Genomic DNA, 19,426 nt, shown 5'->3' with positions numbered 1-19,426 from the left:
ACACTGCCAAGATCCGCCCTGTCCTCTCCATCCAAATCGCTACCCTGCTCGTTCAAGCTCTCATCCTATCCCGTCTGGACTACTGTATCAGCCTCCTCTCTGATCTCCCATCCTCTTGTCTCTCCCCACTTCAATCCATACTTCACGCTGCTGCCCGGATTGTCTTTGTCCAGAAACGCTCTGGACATGTTACTCCCCTCCTCAAAAATCCCCAGTGGCTACCAATCAACCTACGCATCAGGCAGAAACTCCTCACCCTCGGCTTCAAGGCTCTCCATCACCTCGCCCCCTCCTACCTCACCTCCCTTCTCTCCTTCTACAGCCCAGCCCGCACCCTCCACTCCTCTCTCGCTAATCTCCTCACCATGCCTCGTTCTCGCCTGTCCCGCGATCGACCCCCGGCCCACGTCATCCCCCTGGCCTGAAAAAATGCCCTCCCTCCGCACATCCGCCAAGCTAGCTCTCTTCCTCCCTTCAAGGCTCTACTGAGAGCTCACCTCCTCCAGGAGGCCTTCCCAGACTAAGCCCCCTCCTTGCTTTCCCCTCCCTCCCCCTCTCCATCCCCACCGCCTTACCTCCTTCCCTTCCCCACAGCACCTGTATATATGTATATATGTTTGTACATATTTATTACTCTATTTATTTATTTATTTTACTTGTACATATCTATTCTATTTATTTTATTTTGTTAATATGTTTGGTTTTGTTCTCTGTCTCCCCCTTCCAGACTGTGAGCCCACTGTTGGGTAGGGACCGTCTCTATATGTTGTCAACTTGTACTTCCCAAGCGCTTAGTACAGTGCTCTGCACACAGTAAGCGCTCAATAAAAATGATTGATTGATTGATTACTATGGAATAATTGATTCATTAATTGGATACAATCCCTGCACTTCATGGGGGCTTGCAATCTAAAAATAAATAGGAGAGGGGAAGACAACAGGCACTCATCAGTCTTTCCTTAATCCCACCCAGATAGGGCATCCTCTCTTGGTGGTGATTAGGGGAAAGGACTCTCTGGGTTTAGTGCTGCTTTCTCTTTTCAGTCCCCCCAACGGATGGGGGATCCTGGACTATTCTCTATATTAGTTCTGTCTGTGATAGGTTTTCCTGCCTCTGGCGTTTGAACCAGGGACAAGGATTTGAAGGAAGGGCATTTCACCTCTAGATGGATGCTTTCTTCAGTATCTATTGTATCCAGAGAAGGGTGAGAGTGGGAAGTGAGAGCCATAGCTCCTTGGAAATAGTTCTAAGAACTCGAAGGAATGGCACTAGGGGAGAAAGAAGTAGAAATAAAATGTTTTTAAGACTCACTACCTCCCACCCCTGGTCCCAGTCCACAGACAGATGTGCCCTGGACAGGCTGGGTGGGCAGTGAAACAGAGGAAGAAGAGGAGGAGTAGAAGGAATGGCAGTAGGGCAGTGGGTGAACCACTCACCACCATGGCACTTTTCCTCCTTGCACTGCCCCTCCTGACACAGAGGCAGGGACGTGGGCTTTTGTCTGGTTTCCACCTGATCTGCCCCCCTAACCAGTATGAATGAGGCATCAGGCACCTGGGAAATATTCAATCAATCAATCATATTTATTGAGTGCTTACTATGTCCTAAGCATTTGGGGGACTACAATACAACAGAATTAGCAGACATGTCCCCTGCCCAGAATGAGCTTACCTTGTAGGGGAGGAGACAGACATTATGGAGCAGGCTGGGAAACCTGACAGCTCTGGTCATAGTTGGGGGTAGTTCAAGGTTCCCAAAATTACGTATATGATAGCATGGAGGAGCAGTGTGACCTAGTGGAAAGATCGTGGACCTGGGAGTCAGAGAACCTGGGTTCTGATCCAGCTTTGCCACTTACTGCTATGTGGCCTCAGGGAAATCACTTAACTTCGCTATGCTTTACTTCCCGCATCTATAAAATGGGGATTTGATGTCTGTTCTCCCTTCTTCTTTACCTGTGAGCACCATATGGGGCAGGAACTGTATCTTATTGGTGATCCTCTAGCTGCTCCAGCACTTGCTACAGTGCTTGACACATAGTCAGTGGTAAACAAATGCCACAATTAGCTGGGTCCAACATCACACAAAGGATACAACACTTGTTTCTGTATTCAGTATTCAAAGGCATTGTAACCCAAGAGGAGGATTAAAGGCTATCTTTACTTGATGATTTTATAAACCAGAGAGTAAATCTGGTGTTAAAGTTTTTGGTGTCTTCCTCCCTTGAGGCTGAGGGCTAGGAGGGATGGAATATAAAGGTCACTTTGACCATCATTGTCATTTGAAGTTTGGAAAAATAGTCTTACTCCTGTGCCCTTTAGGTAATTTTGGAAATCTCTGAGAAATGGTAAACATTGCAGAATGACTAGTTTTCTCCTTATGGGATTCTCTATTATACTGTACTCTCCTAAATACACAGTAAGTGCTCAATGAATACGATTGATTGATTGTACTCTCTCAGTGCTCCAGGAGACGGCGGAGGCCTTGGGAGACGAGATCCTTCCTTGGGAAACAGGCAGGTTCTATGTACTAATTGCTTTGGAGAGTGCAATAGAATTAGTAGATGTGATTCCTGACCCCAGGAGTTTACAATCTAGTGGGGGAATACAACCCAATACAAATAGGAGGACATAATAGAGTGTAAATGAACACACATAAGGACACTAGAATCGTGGAAGTGATGAGGTTGAACCACAGAACCTCTCAGACCATAGCATGCCCATACCGATCCCCCCACTAAACCAGGGTGAGGGTCTTAGGATGAATTCAGAGGCATCTTTCACTCTCTACATTTGCAGTTGGAAGACATCAGAAAATTTAATTGATCGATAGACTGAAAGGCTTATTGTCAGAGGTTATTACCAAGATGAAGATAAAACTGCCTACAGTTGACCCAAATCGTCTGTCATTATGGGAACAAGCAGGATGGTGGGATGCAGATGCTGTTGTTTCCATGGAAATCTCTCAGGCCAGCTCCATTGCTGCAGATACAGGACTTTGTCTCTGTGGGTCTCAAGGGACCACAGGACCAGAAGGTTCTCAGATTTTGTCTCTGTGAGTCTCAAGGGACGATAGGACCAGAAGATTCTCACATCACCCAAGCCATTAGATCCTTTCACAGGCTCCAAGTCTGTCCTCCAGGGAACCTCCATGGTACAGCGGCTGCTTTATCTAAAGGGACAGGGGACTGTCTGGAGAGCAACTCAACATATGTAGCAGAGCTTAGAGAGGTTGAGGGCAACACACCACGCCTTCATGGCCATTTGCACCCAGGAGTCCGGGAAGAGCGGGGATCATCCCATCCGGGCAGAAGTCAGCGCCTCCCAGCCCTGCACTGCCTCGGTGAGTGTGACCAGGAGAAGGACAGGCAGGGAGGGACGAGCAGGTTAGTAAGTGAGATGGAGCCAGTCGAAGGAGACCCTCGCACCTGGGGCCCAGGTTGGACTTCAGGTTGGGTCTGAGTCCCCCAGCAGGGCATGTGGGCTTGTGGGAGGACAGGCATTAGCCAGTGCAGTGCCTCCCATCTCTCTCAAGGCTCCCCTACATTTACTGTCCAACTGCGGCTACCCCAGCAGCTGCCATCCGGGCTATGGCACCATAGCACAGCACTGGCACTTCATCTTTCAATGGTGCTGCATGTAGCAAACCTTCACACTGTGCTGCACCCTTATCCACCCACTCACTGGATGCATTCAGCCCACCCCCCAAGTAATCGATGCATCCTGCATGTCAAAAGTATTGGCATATAATATTCAATGTACTGCACTTTTCCCACCTAACCAGTGGCTTCTTTGTCTGACCCAGGGGGGACATAACAAGCAGAGATAAGACAGTTCAGTAATGCTGCTCACACAACAAAGGCTATCATCAATTCCTCCACCCAGAACATTTCCCAAAATCTTGGGAGAATACAATGGGGTAAAAGATGAATTCCTTGCCCTAAAGGACTTTCCAATCTGCAGGGCTACATGGACAATCAATCAATCAACGAATTAATCATATATATTGCACACTTACTGTGTGTACAAGACTAAGTACTTGGGAACATACAATACAAAAGTGTTGGAAGGCACATCCCCTGCCCACAAGGAGCTTACAGTGTTCAGAGGGAGACAGACATTAAAATAAGTTATGGAAATGTACGTAAGTGCTGTGGGGCTGAAGGTGGTGTGAATAAAGGGTACATGTCCAAGTGCAAGGGTGATGCAGAAGGGAGGGGGAATAGAGGAAATAAGAGTTTAGCCAGGAAAGGCCTTTTGGAGGAGAAAATTGGACACAAAATAATTTACAGCCTGGAGGAGAAGAAGAATGGAAAGAGGGATATGTAGATTAGTAAGGGATTAGATAGTAACATGAAGTGTTGTGGGAAGTTGCAAATGTGTAAGTGCATAGGTTGGGTTGATGTGGCCTAGGGAGAAGAAGCATTCATTCTGACAGTTCTCTTGGAGAAAGTGGGCTTTCAAGAGGTTTTCTGGGTTTTTTGTTGTTGGTTTTTTTTGCAAATGTGGGGAGCTGTGTTCTGGGAAACTGAAGGGTATAGGTATTCCAGGCAGAAAGACCATCGAAGCCAGGGGCTGCAGGAAGGAGAGTTGAGAATAGGGCACTGGGAGAAGGTTATGTGGGGCATAGTAGTAAAGAGAACAGATACAAGAAAAGAGAGCTCTTGGATTGTCTTGAAGCCAGTGATGAGCCTTTATTTTCCTTCTTGCAGGGGAGAGCTGCCATCGGATTCCCTTTGCTTAATGCTTTAAGTGTGCATGTGTGTGTGTGCGTGTGTGTGTGTGAGAGAGAGAGAGAGAGAGAGAGAGACAGAGACAGAGACAGAGACAGAGGGTAGTGTGTGAGGTGGGGCCAGGGAGGACAGTCTAGCCATGAACAAACATACAAACGAACAAGGGTCCCTGCAGGGTCTGTTGCCACTCTGCTGATGGGGAAGCCGTGGTAGGACTCATGAGAGTCCAGCTGGGGAGACGGGGAGAGAACCAGGAGAATTGCAGATGTATTGCAGTAGGGGTCAAAGTGACAGAAATAGTAGTAGTTATACTCACTGAGTGCCTATTATGTGTGACACACTGTATTAAACGCTTGGGAAAGCTCAATGGAGGCCTCAGGCACATTCATTGTCTGCAAGCAGCATACATTATAGGGGGGAAGGTCTGAGCAGAAAAATAAAATACAAGGCAGAGTCAGCATCAAAGTGGGCAAACATAGTTGGGAAGGTAAAACTTATTGGGCAGGACAGCGTCCCCTCCAGGCTATTCTCACAGCACCAAGGACTGCCTGTTCTGAGGGTTGGTCCAAAGACCATCACTCACTACCCAGAAAATGTCTCCAGATTCTGCATCTGACATCAGATAACCTGACCAAAACTAAGATACCTTCCCCAACCCAAGTGCCTCTCACTGCCCTCAGCTTCTGCTACCCCTCATCCATGCTCTGTGCTCCCTTGAAGCCCACCTGCCAAATAGTACCATGCACGAAACGCCTAGTGCAGTGCACCCCATCAAGTGAGTGCTCAATAAATTCTTCTACTACTACCACGGCCTGCTATGCTCTACATTTAACCCTTCCCTGCTCTGGGATAGCAAATATGCTGCCCCCTAAGCCAGGATTGTCTTTCTCCTGTTTCTTGCCAAAGAAGACTTTCTCATCTTCCAAATTTCTGGCCCCAAATTCATGTCTTCCGGGAGTCTTCTGCCAGCCAGGATATGACACACACTGAGAAAGTTAGGATACAGGGACACTGCACATGACAGAGTGCTTATTTTCTTTCCCCTTGCAGGCCATTTTCCTCACCACTTGCATAACCAGACCATATCTTAAACTCAACATTTCTAAAACAGAACTCACCTTTTCCCCTAAACCTATGCTTCCTTCTAGCATTCCCATCTCAGTTGTCAAACTTGACACTCAAGCCATCCCTTACGCCCACAGATATTGTGTCATCCTCAACTCTTTGCTAATATTCAACTCTCACATTCATTCTATTGCCAAATCCTACTTGTTTTTCCAAAATGACATCTTAATCCAAATCTTCCCCTGAATCCAAAGTGCTATTACCCTGGTACAAGCTCTGGTCAGTCTCTTCCCCTCCAAACTATACTAGATAGTCAGGCCACAACTCTCCTCTCCCCAAAATTCTCCACTGCATTCCTGTTTTTTTGCAGATCAAGCAGAAATTCATCACTGTTGTCTTCAAAGCTCTCCATCATCTGGACCCACCTTACCTATCTTTTCTCCTCTCCGACTATTCCTCAGCCCATTCTCTTCATTCCTTCTGACCCGATCTCCTCTCTCGGCCTTGCTTTCAATTCTGTCCCTACAACCCGTTTCTCTTTACCCACAGTAGACAGACTACAGCCTCTCCACATTTCAAGCCCTCCTAAAATCTCACCTCCTTCCACGAACTTTCCCTGACGAACTTCCCAACACCTGAGCCTTCAGCCAACTCTAGCATTTAAACACTCATTTCTACTTTCCTCAATTATTTATTTTCACTACAATAATTGAAAATATTTGTCTCCGCATTATATTGTAAACACCTTGTGCTAAGGGAATGTGTTACTTCTCTATTCTGAAAACCCCAAGTGCCTAGTACAGTGCACTATACAATGTTAGTGCTTAATAAATTATTATGATTTCTAGTACTACAACTACTACATTCTCCATCCTGTACCTTTGTAGTTTGTTTTTCATCACTTAGAGCTTATGCTCCTTTAAAATTCTCTCCTGATTATGTGGAAGCACTTTACTGTTTTGAAGGTCACTTGGAATTAAATATCTATCTTGGAACATGCTAGAAGCTATTCTTCACATAGAATCACCAACAAATATTCTGTTGATTTTTTTTCACCCATCCCGTAAATAACTTTAAATTTGGTCCTTCCCTTTTCCTTTTCAGGGAGCTACTCTCACTTCACTGAAATGGCCAATGTCTCCTTGGTTACCAGCTTCCTCCGGATGGGATTTTCCAATATCAGGAAGCCTCAGGTCATTCATCTGATTTCACTGAAATGACCAACATCGCCTTAGTTACCAAGTTCCTACTAATGGGATTTTCTGATATCAGGAAGCTGCAGGTAGTTCATGCTGCACTGTTCCTCCTGGTCTGCCTGGCAGCCCTGACAGGGAATCTCCTCCTCATCACCGTGACCATCCTCGACCGGCACTTCCACACCCCCATGTACTTATTCCTCAAGAATAAAATAAAATAAATGTCCTTCATAGATATGTTACATCTCCTCCACCGTCCCTAAATCGATAGCCATCTCCCTGACCAAGAACAGCTCCATATCTTTCTTGTTCTGTGCCACACAGCTCTTACTCGTGGTTTGGTTGGCTGCTTCAGAGTTTTTTGTCCTCACAGCAATGTCATATGATCACTATGCTGCCATCTGCCGCCCCCTGTGCTATGAGGTCATGATGTACAGGGAACCCTGTGTGAAGATGGTGGCAGCTTCCTGGCTCAAAGGGAATCTGTTTGGTTTCTTGTTTTCGACTTCAGCATTCTCTCTGTCCTTTTGTGGGTCCAATCCTGTCCAGCAGTTCTTCTGTGATGTCCCCTCCCTGCTGAAGATTGCCTGCTCTGAGGTCCACATAGCAATTGATGTGAGTGTGTCTGCTGGGGTACCTTTATGTGTCATCTGCTTCATTTACATCATCCTCTCCTACATTAACATCTTCTCTGCCATGCTGAGGATGTTATCCACTGAGGGCCGGGCCAAAGCCTTTCCACCTTCTTACCCCACCTTATTGTCATCATCATTTTTTTCTCTACTGGGGCGTTTGCCTACCTCAAACCACTCTCGGACTCCCCCTCGGTTCAGGATCTTTTGGGGTCTGTGCTCTACACCGTGTTGCCCCCCACCACCACCCTGAGCCGTCTCATTTATAGCTTGAAGAATAAAGAGGTGAACTCTGCACTGGGGAGTGCCCTAAAGTGGATATTCCCTTGCTTTCCTCTTTCGAGTAAATTGTTCATTTTCTTGTGCTGATAATCCCAATCCCTCATTAGAGGGATTGTCTTCAGATTTTTCAAGATATAGAGCTGTCCTCCAGGCCCTAAGAGAAAACCTTGGCAAGGACAGTTTCCCAATGTGTGCTGTTGAGCCTGAGAAGGTCGTTGTAGTCCTTCATGATGAGGATGTAAGATGTCTCCTTGATATCTATTAGATTTGCTTGGAAGGAATCAAGGCATTAACTGGGGTGCTGTGAAAGAAGAGAAAGGGGGTAGATAAGAAGGAGACGGGTAATGGAAAGCCTAAAATCTGAGGCCTAAGTGACACGGTCTCTGCTTTCCCAACCCATGGAAGTCTTCCTTGATTAACGCAGAACAGCCCAACTTTTTCAGCTCAATAGTCACCCTTCACACTTATGTATGTTATTCCAGCTCCCAGCTCTTACTATGTAGAGAGTACCAATTGTATTGAGAAGCAGTGTGGCTTGACGGATAGAGCAAGGGCTTGGGAGTCTGAAGGACCTGGGTTCTAATCCCCACTGTACCACATATTCATTCATTCATTCAATCGTATTTATTGAGCACTTACTGTGTGCAGAGCACTGTGCTAAGCGCTTGGAAAGTACAATTCATCAACAGAGACAATCCCTCCCCAACAATGGGTTCACAGTCTAGAAGGGGGAGGCAGACAACGAAACAAAATAATAACAACAATAGCATCAAAATAGATAGAGTTATAGATATAAACACATCATTAATAAAATAAATAGAATAATAAATATGTACAAATATACACAAGTGCTGTGGGGTGGAGAAGGGTGTAGGGCAGAGGAAGGGAGTAGGGGTGATGGGGAGGGGAGGAGGAGCAGAGCTAAAGAGGCTCAATCTGGGAAGGCATGCATATCTGCTGTGTAACCTTGGGAAAGTCACTTCACTTCTCTGGGCCTCAATTCCCTAATCTGTAACTGGACACTGTGTCCAACCTGATTAAATTGTATCTACCGCTGCACTTAGAACAGTGATTGGCACATAGTAGGCTCTTAACAAGTACCATTATTATTGTTATTATCATATTCAGTTAGTGATTTGTGAATCATTGGTATCTATTCTTCCCACTAGGTTGTGAACGTCTTGAGGCCACAACTCCGTGAGACTTTGAGGTATGTTTTGCTTTTGTTGAACTCCCTCAAATGTTTCCTACAGTACCTCATTCAGTAGGTTGTCAATAGATGTCATAACTGTCATTGATTGATCATGTCATTGATTGATTTTGGTTTTTGTGAGATGGCATGCGTGGCCATTGGGCGTTTTAGTGCTGTCCAGCATTTTTCAAAAAGATGTATACTTACCAAATACCAGTAGTGCTGACTCAAGCGAGTTAAAGTGATTTATCTAGCCCCACAAAATGTGAATTGATTCAAGCCTCTTTGTTGTTTCATTCCACAGTCACCAAGAACTCTCATTTTACAGGAAAACCCATATTTTCTCCATTTTTCTTAATGTCTTAGTTTTCATTCATTCATTCATTCAATTGTTCAATCATTTTGGGGGGCACTAACTATGTGCAAAGCACTGTACTAAACGCTTGAGAGAGTACATGCTAACAACAAACTGACACAGTCCTGCCCATAATGAGCTCATCGTCTAGTGTCTAAATTAATAGATAAATAAATAAATAAATTGTAGATATATGCCTATGTGTTGTGGGGATGGGATGAAGGACGAATGAAGGAGCAAGAAAGAGCAGCAAAGAAGGGAGTAGGAGAAGAGGAGAGGAGGGTTTAGTCAGAGAAGTCTTGTTGGAGGAGTGGTGCCTTCAATAAGATTTCGAGGTGGGGGAGAGCAATTATCTGTCTGCTGTGAGGAGGGGGGGCATTCCAGGCCAGAGGTAGGATGTGGGCACGAGGTCAGCGACAAGATATTTCATTTAGCCTCTCTGTCCCTCCCTTTGCTCAACTGCAAAATGAGTATTCAATATCTCTTCTCCCTCCTACTTAGACTGCGAGCCCTCTGTGGGTCAGGGACTATGTCCAACCTGATTAACTTGTATCCAACCCAAATTTAGAACAGCCCTTGATACGTAGTAAAGAAGAGAGGAAATGTGTTTTAATAAAATACAAAGAAATGGGACCAAAAGTGCAGGTAGAGGGGGTGGATTTAAAGAGGAGGTGGGAGATGCTGAGAGATTGCTGGGAAGAATGGAACAGGGGAAGCATAATGATAATAATGATTAATAATAATAATTATGGTGTTTGGTAAGCGCTTACTATGTGCCAAGCACTGTTCTAAGTGCTGGAGTAAATACAGGGTAATCAGATTGTCTCACGTGGGGCTCACAATCTTAATCCCCATTTTGCAGATGAGGTAACAGAGGCACAGAAAAGTTAAGAGGCTTGCCCAAGGTCACACAGCAAACAGGTAGCAGAGCCAGGATTAGAACCCACATCCTCTGACTCCCAGACCCGTCCTCTTTCCACTAAGCCATGCTGCTTCTCAAGCATGGCAGAAAGAGTCTGGCCTGGAAAGGAACAGGAGAGATTTTAAGCAGATCATGTCTGATGATTTCAATCTTACCACTGAAATAGTTAAGGTCATCCTTCTCCCCTACTACCATTCCAATTTCCAATTTTTACAATTGTCCAGTTAACCCAAAAATGATGTTGGCATGCATATTATTTTATTTTTCATTGTTATCAACTTTATCATGTTGATGTTAACAGTTTACATGCCAAATTATGTGCCAAGTGTTGGAGAAGAAACGAAATAAAAAATTAAACGTATTCCCTGTCCCACAGGAGCTCAAATGTAAGAAGAAGAGAGAACCAGGGATGGTAAAAAATTGACACCACATTACACAGCCAGTCAATGGCAGAGCTGGGATTAGAGCACAGGTCTCATGACTCCCATTCACATGTTCATTCCATTAGGCATTGAGGCCTCCAAAAACTGGTTTGTCAGTTACACATTAGGTTTAACAGCCAATCTGGCAGACGTTGACAAATCTTCAGTGTCCAAATATTTTCTTTAGCCCACTAAGAAAGCAATATTGATGGGAATGACCAGAGGCAGTCGCTCTGTTGAAAGGTCAAGTTGGGATTATTCACACAAGGAAACAGACATTCTGCTCCAGAATGGATGCTGGGGGAATGTCCCCTTAAGGATCCTGCCCAGGGCAGCCTTCAGGTCCCTGTTCCTCAGGCTGTAGATAAGGGGGTTCACAGTGGGGGGCACCACAGTGTAGGACATGGAAACCAGCAGATCCAGAGCAGAAGGCGTGCCTGAAGGTGGTTTGAGATAGGCAAATACTCCGGTAATTAGAAAAATGATGATGACAGTGAGATGGGGCAGGCAGGTGGAGAAGGCTTTGGCCCGGCCCTCGGAGGATTGCATCCTCAGCACGGCTGAGAAGATGTGGACATAGGAGAAGATGATGTAAAAAAAACAGATGGCATCTAAGACTACTGCAAGGGCCACACTCACATCTTTGGCAATGTGGTCCTCAGAGCAGGAGATCTTCAGCATAGGGGGGACGTCACAGAAGAACTGCTGGACAATATTGGACCCACAAAAGTTCAGGGAGAAAGTAGAAGCTGAAAGGAAGACTCCAAACAGAACCCCATTGAGCCATGATGCTGCTACTAAGCGCACACAGGCTGCTTTGTTCATGATGTGCTCATAACGCAACGGGGAGCAGATGGCAGCATAGCGGTCATAAGACATTGCGGTGAGGACAAAAAACTCTGAAGCAGCAAACAACACCACTAAGAAGAGCTGCGAGACACAACCCAGAAAGGAGACGGAGCTGTCACTGGTCAAGGAGTTGACAATGGATTTGGGTACCGTTGTAGAAATGTAGCAGAGGTCTATGAAGGACAAGTTCTTGAGAAAGAAGTACATGGGAGTGTGGAGATGCTGGTCGAGAGTGGTGACAGCAACAATGAGGAGATTCCCCAGAAGGGCCACTAGGTAGACAAAGAGGAACAGCGTGCCATAGACCAGCTGCAGCTCCCGGATGTCAGAGAACCCCAGGAGGAAGAATTCAGCCACCGTGGAGATGTTGGTCATTTCTGGGAGATGATGTTGACTCCCTGGAAGGGAAGAGGGGAACTTAAATTTAGGAACATTGGCATTCCCTCAAGACTGTAAATTCCCTTTGGGCAGGTAACACTTCTAAAAATTATATCATGTTGTACTCAAGCACTTAGTACAGTGCTCTACACATTGTAAGTGATCAATAAATATGATTGATTCCCATTTTAATAAATAAAGCAGTTGTATTCATTGAACACCTATAGAGTTCAATAGTATTGATACATGTAGGGATATGAACACATCAATCAGTAGCTCAGTGGTATATACTGGATACTCACTGTGTGCAGAGCACAGTACTTAGTGCTTGGGAGAGTTCAATCCAACGGACTTGGCAGATATTTTCCTGCCCACTAGGTGGTAACAGTCTAGTGAGTAGACTCTGCATACCATAAACGTTTAATAAATGTGATAGATTGATAGCATCGATAAAGTAATCAACACTAATTCCTTTTGGAGTTTGCCAGCGCTTGAACAGTGTTTCACACACAGTGAGCGCTTAACAAATACCATCATCATCATTATTAAATCAATCTGTTGTATTTATTTGTCACCTGTAGTTTTCGATAGTATTAATATGTGCAGTGGTCTGACATGTCTTGACCTATGCTGTAGATTCACCTTTGACCCGTAGCGACTCCATAGACGCATCTCTCCCAGAATGCCCCACCTCCATCTGCAAGCGTTCTGGTACTTTATCCATAGATCTTTCTTAGTAAAAATAGAGAAGTGGTTTACCATTGCCTTCTTCTACCCCGTAAACCTGAGTCTCCACCCTCGACTCTCTCCCCTGTCACTGCTGAATTAAGAGACTTACTCTTAATTCTAGACTGTGAGCCCACTGTTGGGTAAGGACTGTCTCTATATGTTGCCAACTTGTACTTCCCAAGCGCTTAGTACAGTGCTCTGCACACAGTAAGCGCTCAATAAATACGATTGATTGATTGATTGATTGCTGCCCAGAAGAGGTGCGTTTAGACTTACGGCAGATTGTCTTCCACTCTCTAGCCACTGTCCAAGCTAGTAATGGAATGGGTATCGCTCTACTTGGCTCTCCCTACCTTGGCTGAGACTGGAAGAGTACTGGAAACACTCCAGGTGTGATACCGAGAGGGGGCAGTGGTATGTACTCATCAATTAATCAAGCAATGGTATTTACTGAGCACTTAGGGCTTAGTCTTATCTCCCATTTTACAGATGAGGTATTTGAGGCACAGATAAGCAAAGTGACTTGCCCAACGTCACCCAGTGACAAGGGGCAGAGCCACGATTAGAACCCAGGTCCCCAAGCTCCTTGTTGGGTAGGGGTTGTCTCTATCTGTCTCCGAATCGTACTTTCCAAGGGCTTAGTTCAGTTACCTGTACACGGTAAGCATTCAATAAATACGATTGAATGAATGAATTAATTAATAGCAGGATTAGCACCCAGGTCAATCAATCAATCGTATTTATTGAGCGCTTACTGTGTGCAGAGCACTGTACTAAGCGCTTGGGAAGTACAAGTTGGCAACATATAGAGACAGTCCCTACCCAACAGTGGGCTCACAGTCTAGAAGGGGGAGACAGAGAACAAAACCAAACATACTAACAAAATAAAATAAATAGAATAGATATGTACAAGTAAAATAAATAAATAAATAAATAAATAAATAAATAGAGTAATAAATATGTACAAACATATATACATATATACAGGTACTGTGGGGAAGGGAAGGAGGTAAGACGGGGGGATGGGGGGGCGAGGGGGAGAGGAAGGAGGGGGCTCAGTCTGGGAAGGCCTCCCTTTACTACTACCGCTACTCTTTGCCTCTCCCTGGGCCCAGACACATTTTTCCCTGGAAGGTAATGGGAGAAGATTTCCTTCTCCTCCTCCCCTCCAGACCTCTGCCGGCCAAGATTTGTTCAATGCCCTGCCCCACCCTGGGCACACAAATCTGATTGTGGTTCTTACAGGAAAATGAATCCGATTGAGGTTTGGCTGACTCCAATCAACTCTTTGTCATTAGCTTCAAGGCTTTTTACCGGTGTTCTCCTTCGCGTTTCCCTTTCCTCTTCACCAACTACCCTCCAGCCCTTGGAAATAGATCTGCTCCCTGTGCCTCTCCAAGGACATTCCCTTCTCCAACACATGGCTTAGATCCTTCATTCTGCCCGAATCTCCCTCTCCCTCCAAATTTGCCCTGATTGATGTTTCTTCTCTCCATGCCGAATCAGCCCAGATGCCACCTCTGCATTTATACATTCAACAACTGCTCATAGCACTTCCCTATGTATAGAGTCACATTACTATCTAAGAACCTATTAAGCTGTGCATTCAAATTTTCATGCTTATTTCCCCCTAGCTGTAAATTCATTTGGATCAGTCTACCCCAGCACACTGGTAAGTCCAGAAGGGAAGGGATTGAATCACTTACCTCCATTGCATTCACCCAACATTCCTTCACTGAGAAGTTGATGTGGTCTAGAACCAATCACACTCTCTCATTCCCTCCCTATCATTTCCCACCAGAAAGATTTTCTGATGTCCAGGACCCATTTCTGGCCAAAGTGACCACAGATGCTGATGCTGTGCGGCAGGGCCCCCGCCAACCACTCAGACAAACAGACATAGACACAGACACAGACACACACAGACACAGACACAGACACACACACACACACACACACACGTTTCAACTGACTGAGCTTATGTAAACATAAATACACACAGTCACACAAACCCACACCCATTTAGCCACTCGTTTATTCATTTAACTATTCGCTAAAGCATCACTCCCCCAACTCATAATCGTACCTGGAGAGTATCCAGTACTCTACCAGTCTCGGTTTCCAGATGGACGGTTAAGCAGAGGTATACACATACCTTTCCTAGCTTGTGCAGTGGCTAGAGGGTGGAAGACAATCTGCTACAAGTCAAAACTCACCAGTGCTGGGCAGCAGAGTCATGGGAGAGAGTCAAGGAGGAAACCCAGGTTTACTGCAGCGAAAAAGGCAATGGTAAACCACTTCTGTATTTTTACCAAGAAAACTCTATGGATAAACTACCAGAACATTTGCAGTTGGAGAATGGGGAGCTCCTGGAGAGATGTGTCCATTCATTCGCTATGGGTCAGAGACGACACAATAGCATAAGAAAAGACAAAGAAGTGCCCAAACATCTCTCCTCCAAACCCTTCACTGGCACCATGTATCTTTTCACATGAAACAAAAACATCTCACAATTATCTTCAAGGCTTTCTACGATGTGAGACTTACTCTTAATTCCCATTTTACAGATGTGGCATCTGAGACACAGAGAAGCCAAATAACTTGCCCAACGTCCGTCACACAGCAGACAAAGGACAGAGCCAGGATTAGAACTTAGGTCTTCGAGCCGGTTGTTGGGTGGGGAATGTCCCTATCTGTTGCCAAAATGTACTTTCCAAACGCTTAGTACAGTGCTCTGCACACAGTAAGCATTCAATCAATGCGACTGAATGAGTGAATGAATAATTAATTAATGGCAGAGTCAGGATTAGAGTAAGGTCCCCTTACTACTACCACTACTATTTGCCTCTCCCTGGGCCCAGATACACTTTTTCCATGGAAGGTGATGGGAGAAGATTCCCTTCTCCTCCTCCCCTCCAGACCTCCGCCGGCCAAGTTTTGTTCACTGCCTCCCCTGCCCCACCTTGGATACACACACAGCCGCCGACACAACAAATCTGATTGTGGTTCTCAGAGGAAAATGAAACAGACTGAAATCTGGCTGACTCCAATCAACACCCTGCCACTAGCTTCAAGGCTTTTGACCGGTCTTCTTCTCCTTGTTTCCCTTCCCTCTTCACTAACTACCCTACAGCCCTTGGAAATAGATCTTCTCCCTTTTCCTCTCCTCCTCCTCCCCTCCCCATCCCCCCACCGCCACCCTACCCTCTTCCCCTCCCCACAGCTCTTGTGTATATTTGTACATATTTATTACTCTATTTTATTAATGATGTGTATATAGCTATAATTCTATTTATTCTGATGGTACTGTCACCTGTCTACTTGTTTTGTTTCGTTGTCTGTCTCCCCCTTCTTGATTGTGAGCCCGTTATTGGATACGGACCTTCTCTATCTGTTGCCGATTTGTACATCCCAAGCGCTTAATACACCGCTCTGCACAAAGTAAGTGCTCAATAAATACAACTGAATGAATGAATGAAAAAGAACATTCCCTTCTCCAACACATGGCTTAGATTCTTCTTTCTTCCCTAATCTACCTCTCCCTTCAAATTTGCACAGATTGATGTTTCTTCTCCTCATGCTGAATCAGGCCAGATACCACTTTTGCATTTACACATTCACAACTGCTCACTGAACTTCCCTACCTATAGATTCACATTACTAAGCACTTATTAACCTGTGCATCCACCTTTCCATTCTTATATCCCCTTGGCTGTAAATTCTTTTGGATCAGTCTAGCACAGCAGACTGGTAAGTCCAGGAAGGAAGGGATTGAATCTCTTACCTCCACTGTGTTCACCCAACATTCCTGCATGGAGGAGTTGATGATAGTGCTCAGGTCTAGAACCAATCACACTCCCTCATTCCCTCCCTTTCATTTCTCACTATAAACATTTTCTGACGTCCAGGACCCACTCTTGGGTGAAGTGACCACAACATAATGCTGACGCTGTGCTGCGGGGCCCAGCCAGCCGCTCACACACACACACACACACACACACACACACACACACACACACACACACACACACACACACACGCTTCAACTGACTGTGGTTGCTTACACATAAATGCACACAGTCACACAAAACACACCTATTTAGCCACTCATTTATTCATTTAACTATTTGCTAAAGCATCACTCACCCCCACTCATAATCGTACTTGGAGGGTTTCCAGTATTCTACCAGTCTCGGTTACCAGATGGACGGTTAAGCAGAGGCAATCCCATTCCATTTCTAGCTTGGGCAGTGGCTAGAGAGTGGAAAGTAATCTGCTACAAATCTAAATTCTCCTGTACTGGCAGCAGTGTCATGGGAGGGAATCGAGGAGGAGCCTCAACTTTACTGCAGGGAAGAAGACAATAATACACCACTTCTGTATTTTTAACAAAAAAACTATATGGATAAACAACATTTGGAGAATGACGTGTTCCTGGAGAGATGTGTCCATTCATTCGCTATGGGTCAGAGATGACACGATAGCAAAAGAAAAGACAGAGAATTGCTCAAATATCTCTCCTTAAAACCCTTCATTGGCACCGTGTATCTTTTCACATGAAACAAAAACACCTCACAATTGTCTTCAAGGCTTTCTACCATGTGAGGCTCACTCTTAATTCCCATTTTGCAGATATGGTGTCTGAGGCACAAAGAAGCAAATTGACTTGCCCAACATCACACAGCAGACAAGGGGCAGAACCAGGATTAGAACCTAGTCCCCAAGCCGGTTGTTGGTTAGGGATTGTCACTATGTGTTGCCAAATTGCACTTTCCAAGTCCTTAGTACAGTGCTCTGCACACAGTAAACGCTCAATCAATACGATTGAAAGAATGAATGAATGATAGAGTCAGGATTGGAACCCAGGTCCCCTTACTACTACCACTACTATTTGCCTCTCCCTGGGCCCAGACACACTTTTTTCTTGGAAGATGATGGGAGAAGATTCCCTTCTCCTCCTCCCCTCCAGACCTCCACCAGCCAAGGTTTGTTCACTGCCTCCACAGCCCCACCTTGGATACGCACACAGCCGCTGAAACAACAAATCTGATTGTGGTTCTAAGAGGAAAATGAAGCAGAATGAAGTCTGATTGACTCCAATCAACTCCTTGTCACTAGCTTCAAGGCTTTTGACCGGTGTTCTCCTCGTTTCCCTTTCCCTCTTTACCAGCTACCCTCCAGACCTTGGAAATAGATCTTTTCCTTTTCCTCTCCTCCTCCTCCCCTCCCCATCCCCATGCAGGCAGGGGGCAGGGGGAGGGCTCTGCCCTTCCCCCTTCCCCTCCCCGCAGCACTTATACATATTCATTACTCTATTTTATTAATGATGTGTATATAGCTATAATTCTATTTATTCCGATGGTATTGTCAGCTGTCTATGTGTTTTGTCTTGTTGTCTGTCTCCCCCTTCTAGACTGTGAGCCCGTTATTGGGTAGGGACCTTCTCTATATTTTGCTGATTTGTATTTCCCAAGTGCTTAGTACACTGCTTTCTATACAGTAAGTGCTCAATAAATACGATTGAATGAATGAATGAAAAAGGACATTCCCTTCTCCAAGACATGGCTTAAATCCTTCTTTCTTCCTGAATCAACCTCTCCCTTCAAATTTGCACAGATTGATGTTTCTTCTCCCCATGCTGAATCAGGCCAGATACCACCTCTGCATTTACACATTCACAACTGCTCAGTTGCTCACTGCACTTCCCTACCTATAGATTCACATTACTAAGCACGTATTAAGCTGTGTATCCACCTTTCCATTCTTATTTTCCCCTAGCTGTAAATTCTTTTGGATCAGTCTAGCCCAGCAGACTGATAAATCCAGGAGGAAAGGGATTAAATTTCCATGGTGTTCACCCAACATTCCTGCACGGAGCCTCCCGTGGCTCATGAATGTGAGCCCCCCGTGGGACAACCTGATTACCTTGTAACCTTCCCAGCGCTTATAACAGTGATTTGCACATAGTAAGCGCTTAATTAATGCTATTATTATTATTATTATTATTATTATGGAGTTGATGATAATGCTCATGGTATAGAACCAATCACACTCTCTCATTCCCTTCCTGTCATTTCTCACCAGAAACCTTTTCTGAGGTCCAATACCCACTCCTGGCCAAAGTGACCACAGCATAATGCTGAGGCTGTGCTGCAGGGCCCCAGCTAGGAAGCGGCTTCCATGTTAGCTGGATGGAGGTGGATGAGGAAGGGGAGATGAGTGATAGTTGGGGCCACTGTACTGTCAAATACCTACTCTCCTGAAAGCCCACCTGCCCCTCTGGGGATGTAGCCCAGCCCCAAAGTCCGAAATTGGCTCCGTGGGTGAGCACGTCCCCAGAATGGCTCCATCTCCTGCACCCCCATCATGGTTTCCCCCTCCCGCTCCACCATCCCCCGGTCACACTCACTGGGGCAGCGTCGGGCTGGAGGGCTCTGACCTCTGCTGGCTTGCGATGGTCCTCTCTCCACTCCAGGTATTGGTTGCAGCTGGCTATGAAGGAAGGGACAACATGGCACCCTTAGGCCCTCTCTGATCTGCTCTGGGCAGGGAGATGTTCTCCAGTGAGTCCCCCATCCCCAAAGGTAAATTTCCACTGCGCCGTGGGGAACCCCTGGAGGATCAACTCAGGTGGGACCTCGTGCCCTGGCCGATGCCAAAAACCTCTGCCT

This window comes from Tachyglossus aculeatus, unplaced genomic scaffold (genome assembly GCF_015852505.1).
Source record: "Tachyglossus aculeatus isolate mTacAcu1 unplaced genomic scaffold, mTacAcu1.pri scaffold_116_arrow_ctg1, whole genome shotgun sequence".
In the NCBI taxonomy this organism is placed as follows: Eukaryota; Metazoa; Chordata; class Mammalia; order Monotremata; family Tachyglossidae; genus Tachyglossus; species Tachyglossus aculeatus.
This window is presented reverse-complemented; position numbering follows the sequence as displayed.